This window comes from Pipistrellus hanaki, assembly GCF_964339955.1.
Source record: "Pipistrellus hanaki genome assembly, chromosome: 2".
Classification (NCBI taxonomy): domain Eukaryota; kingdom Metazoa; phylum Chordata; class Mammalia; order Chiroptera; family Vespertilionidae; genus Pipistrellus; species Pipistrellus hanaki.
Window position 1 is genome coordinate 39,418,418 of NC_140504.1, and position 5,236 is coordinate 39,423,653.

General features: G+C 42.0%; 1 pseudogene across 1 annotated transcript; it reads right to left on the reverse strand.

Moving 5' to 3' along the window:
- Positions 1-4,010: 4,010 nt before the first annotated feature.
- LOC311614985 (translationally-controlled tumor protein-like) lies at positions 4,011-4,564 on the reverse strand (annotated as a pseudogene). Its single transcript has one exon. The product of its transcript is annotated as a translationally-controlled tumor protein-like (transcript).
- Between the last annotated feature and the right edge of the window lie 672 nt (positions 4,565-5,236).

The following is a 5,236-nucleotide window of genomic DNA, read 5'->3' on the forward strand; positions in this document are numbered from 1 at the left end:
GTGGTAGACATGTCAGTTCTTTGCCTCTCTCTCCCTGCCAACCCCACATCCTACACCTCCTGAATGTACCTAAATGGAAACATCGTGTTCTCCTCTTCTGCCTCAGGACTTCAAAGCACCCACTGACCTGGGCTAAGAGAGGCAGAGGCCTGCCCTCTGGGAGTTCACCATCTAGTACATTCACACACTGAGGTCATTTGTATCCCACCCCCAGTCAGCCCTGGGACAGGAAATAGTATTCCTTTGTCAAAGATGACAGAGCCAGGGCTCAGAGGCTGAGCCTCCGCTGTCTCTCCCCCTCCCCTCCCCCCCACGCCGGCGTCTCCAGATCACAGAGCTCGTAACCAGTGCAGTTGGCCTCAGCATCAGAGCTGAGACTTAAGAGAAGCCCAACATAAACAGAGAGAGCACTTGTGAAGACATCAGTTCTGTCCAAAGAATTCTATAAATTCAACACAATTGCAACAGGATCTGTATGTGTGTGTGTTTGTGTGAAATTTAACAAACCAGTTCTAAAACCAATCTGGGAGAATAACTGTGTTGGAATAGTCAAGAAATATTTGAAAAAGAAGTACAATGAGGGAGGACTTGCCCCATCAGATAACAAAACATTACCAAACTGTGCTAATTGAAATGGTGGTGAGCTGGCATGGGATAAGACATATGCATCGATGTCACAAGACAGAGAGTTTAAAAGGGTCCTTATAAAGGGGAGTTCGGTTCAGGATAAAGTATCATTTAAAAGCAGTAGGGAAAGACTGAAGTTATCAATAAATATAGTGGAGATAATTGGCTATTCGTGTGAAAAAACACACACACATAAATCTGATTCGTGCTTTACACTATTCACTAAATAAATTCTAGATGGATGAGAGAGCTAAGTGTAAAACAACACAGCTATAAAACTATTAAGAGAAAACACAGGAGAATTTGTATATAACCCTGGGTTAGGAAAAGCTTTCTTTAGCAAGACATAAAACACAAAAATCATAAAGAGAAAATTTTTTTATATTGGATTATGTCCAAATCTAAAACTGCTTCATGACAAAAAAAAAACACACCACCATAAATAATGTTAAAAGAAGTGACAGATTGAAAGAACATATTTGCAACATACACAATGGAAAAGGATTAATATTCAGGATTATATGATGAATTTCTACAAATAGTAAGTAAAAGACAAACCACCCAAAAGAAAACATGAGTGACAGTTCAGGACAGACAGTTCACCCTAGAGGAACTGCAGATGGCCAGTAAATGTCTGACGACAGGCTCAGTCTCACTCATCACCAAAGGAATGCACGTCAGACAACACCACGGGCACCTTTTTCACTGTTGGTAAGTGTGGGATTCGTCATGTGTTTGTAGAGCGAGATTGGCAGAGCCTGTGAACATGGAAAATGCCCAGACCCTCCACAGCAGTTCTACAGCTCTGTCCGGAGAAGTGCTCCACGTGCACAAATAGGCCTGGTCCCAGGGGCCGTGGTGGAAGTGGCAGAAACCCGAGCCATTAGAAACAACCCAAATGCTCACTGGTAGAGAAAGGGTTAAATATATCTTTAAATATCCACGTTAGTAATGGTTTTCTGAGGTCCAAACAAATGAGGGAGACCTTTGCATCCTGAAGCGAAAAGGTCTTATGAGAGAGAAGCAGGTCACAGAACAATCTGGCTCTATTTACATAAACACGGGTGCACACTTTGAAATTATTGCATGAGGAAGAATATTCTGGAAGGGTACGTACTAAACTGGCCGTCCCTGGGGAGAGGAGTGGGATTGTGTAAGAGTCAAGGTGGTCTTTATCTGAACTATTTAATTTTTTTGCATGAGTAATACATGTATACATGCATTATTTATAATAATAAATAAAACAACTAGGAAAACCAGCTCTAACTCAATGCTCAGCAGTTTATGCCTTTAGTTTTCAAGCCCTGCACCTGATGGTGCCCTTGATCTGTTGCTTAGATCCCATACCTGTGGGGTTTTAATTTTTTAATTTTGCTAATCTTCACCCAAGGATCTTTTTCTATTGATTTTTATACAGAGTGGAAGGCAGGGGGAGAGACAGAGAGAAACATGGATGTGAGAGAGACACATTGATTGGTTCTCTCACACATACGTCCCAACCAGCGCCAGGGATCGAGCCTGCAACCAAGGTACATGCCCTTGACCTGAATTGAACCCATGACCCTTCAGTCCATGGGGCTGACCTGCTATTCACTGAGCCAAACTAGCTATTGGCCATACCTGTTTTTTGACTGCACACGCACCCCACTCTTTACTGCCTCACCCCCCTAGAATCCTAGCCTAGCTTCTTGACTTGGGGTCTTGTGCCCTTGGTCTATATAGGTTAGGAACGAAGGGGAATTGTTCATGGCTTTGGTCCCAGAAGAACATGTGGTCCAGTAAAATAAGAACTTCAGAAAAGATGTGAAATAAGAACTTCAGAAAAACTGAGGAAGATTTCCTAGAGAGGGTGGCATTAGAGCGAAGGCTTGAAAGATGGATCATTTTTATTCTAAACCCTTTCCAATCCCCAATTATGTTGAAAACTACATAACACCATTATAGAAATGTTGAATAATACAGAGGAAAAAAGAAAAGTCATCCCTCCTCCCATCAATCTATGCCAGTGACTTTTATGAATTCCCTTCAAGGACATTTAAGGATTGCTACAGACTGAATTGTGTTCTACCAAAATTCACGTTGAAACCCAAACCTGAATGGGATGGTATTTGGGGAATGGAGCCTTTGGGAGATAATTAGGTGTAGATAAAGTCACGAGGGTGGTGTGCTCATGGTGGGATTAGTGCTCTTATATGAAGAGGAAGAGCCCTAACCAGTTTGGCTCAGTGAATAGAGCATCAGCCTGTGGACTCAAGGGTCCCAGGTTCTATTCCGGTCAAGGGCATGTTGTGGGCACATCCCCGGTAGGGGGTGTGCAGGAGGCAGCTGATTGATGTTTCTCTCTCATCGATGCTTCTAACTCTTTCTCTCTGTTAGAGAGAAACTCTTTAAAACTCTTTAAAAATCAATAAAATATATTTTAAAAAAAGAAAAGAAAAAAAAAGAAAAAGAAAAAAGAAGAAGAGACAACAGAACTTCCACTCCTTTCTGGGTGCACACACCTCGGAAGGCCTTGTGAGAACAGAGTGGGGAGTTGGCTGTCTGCAACCCAAGGAGACACAGGAACAGACCCTGTTGGCACCTTGTCTTGGACTTTCAGTCTCCAGAACTGTGAGCAGTACTTTTGTTGTTTCAGCCACCTAGTCTATGGTATGTTGTTATGGCAGCCGAGCAGAGTAAGACAAGTATGCAGTCCAACTAATGCATTTAATCATATGACTTGATTTTTATCACAGCCCCTTTTTACATCAAAAAGTGAAATTTATAATGATCACTTTTAATGGCTACGCAATAAGCCATCCAGCAAGTATACTATGATTTAATTACCCATTCCCCTATTGTTTGATTTTTGTTGTTGTTGTTGTGTCTTATTTCTAAAGCTGTAATGACCATCTTTGAACATGTAGTGCATCCCCCCCTCCCTTTTTTTTTTTTGGTTATTTCTTTGGAACAAATAAATTCTCTGAAGTGGAAATACTGGGTCAAAATTTATGAACACTTTTATGGCCCTTGAAATATGTTGCCAAATTGCTTTTAAAAGTATAGTTCCAGAATACACTGAAGGCTTTGTTAGGCAAATAGGAATGGGATGGGGGGTCCCAGTTCCAGGAAACAGCATGTGTAAAAGTGCATTGACCAGGACAGACTCCTGTGATTTATCCCTGGAATGCCATCGCATGGCCAAGATGTAGAATTCTATGGCCGATTCTGTTGGCAATCTCAGTAGCTATCCTTTTTTTTTTCTTTTAAGCTTAAATGCATTTATTTTTAGACAACCTACATGACATGCCTTTTTTTCTTCTTCTTAAAAAACAATGCCTCTGCTTCAATAAATCAAAGTCAACACAAATGAAGAGCTCAAGATAACATCAGTCCCTTTTGTCCTAGTTCTGGTGTGTGGATGAAAAGCAGCAGCCAGTTATGATAACAGATGATGGATCCAAATTGCCAAATTTGTTAACATTTTTTTCCATTTCACAACCATCCTTAAAGAGAACGCTATATGGGGGTCACGCCGTCCACATGGAAGTCCAGCAGAGTGACCATGCCATCTGGATTCATGTTGTCACCAATACAGACGGGCAGTTTTTAAAATTTAGCAAGGATGTGTTTGATTTGCTCTGCAGCCCCTGTCATAAAAGGTTTTCCTCTTTCTTGTCTCTGTTTTTCAAGTTTCCCTTTGATTGATTTCATGTCATCTTTGATGTACTTCTTCTAGGCTTTTTTTTGTGTGTGTGAAGCTCGCTTGTTTCCTGCAAGTGACAATATCAACACCAGAGATGACTGTGCTTTCGGTACCTTCACCTTCCACCTTCAGCGGCGGCCTTTCCACCAGTAAGTCATTGATGTTACCCTCTGTCCTACTGATCCTCTTCCCCTCTCCCTCCAAGCACAGCCTAACTGTCATCTCTTGTATCATGTAGATAGCTGAGAACATCTTATTATGGCATATAATGTGCCACTAGATGGTCATGATGGCGGCTAGGAGGAGAGGGCAGCGGTGCTGGCCTAGCAGGAGCCCGAAGCTCGGAGATAATAAAGTGCAGCTGGAGCAATGCTGCGAGGGAGGGAGGAGCAGGCAGAAAAGTCAGTAGCCATTTTTTTTTTTTTAAATTGATATCTAGAGAGAGAGAGGAATGGAAAGGGAGAGAGAAAAACATCAATAGGAGAGCAAAACATCCATTGGCAGCCTCTTGCCTGTCTCCCTGGTTGTGGGCATGTGCCTTGATGTGGAATCGAACTGGAACTCTGGTCATGGGACATGCCCAACCCACTGAGCCTCACTGGCCAGGGCTCAGGAGTCATTCTTAATTTTTCTCTCTCTTGTTATTCTTTCACCATAGACGCTAAAAACCAGATACCGTATTTTCCAGCGTATAAGACAATCCCCTAATTTTACAGTTAAAACATAGGTTTAGGCCTATATTCGCTGTATAAGACTACCCTCCCACTTCAAAGAAAAGACTTACTTTGCCGTCAAGATCTGCAGGTAATTTTTGTGCAATTTTGGTCTTTTGCCCCCGATTTTCGGTTGACTTTTTTTCCGTTTCAAAAGTCGTCTTATATGCTGGAAAATATGGTAATCTGCTTCCCAGCTTTTTTTTTCCCT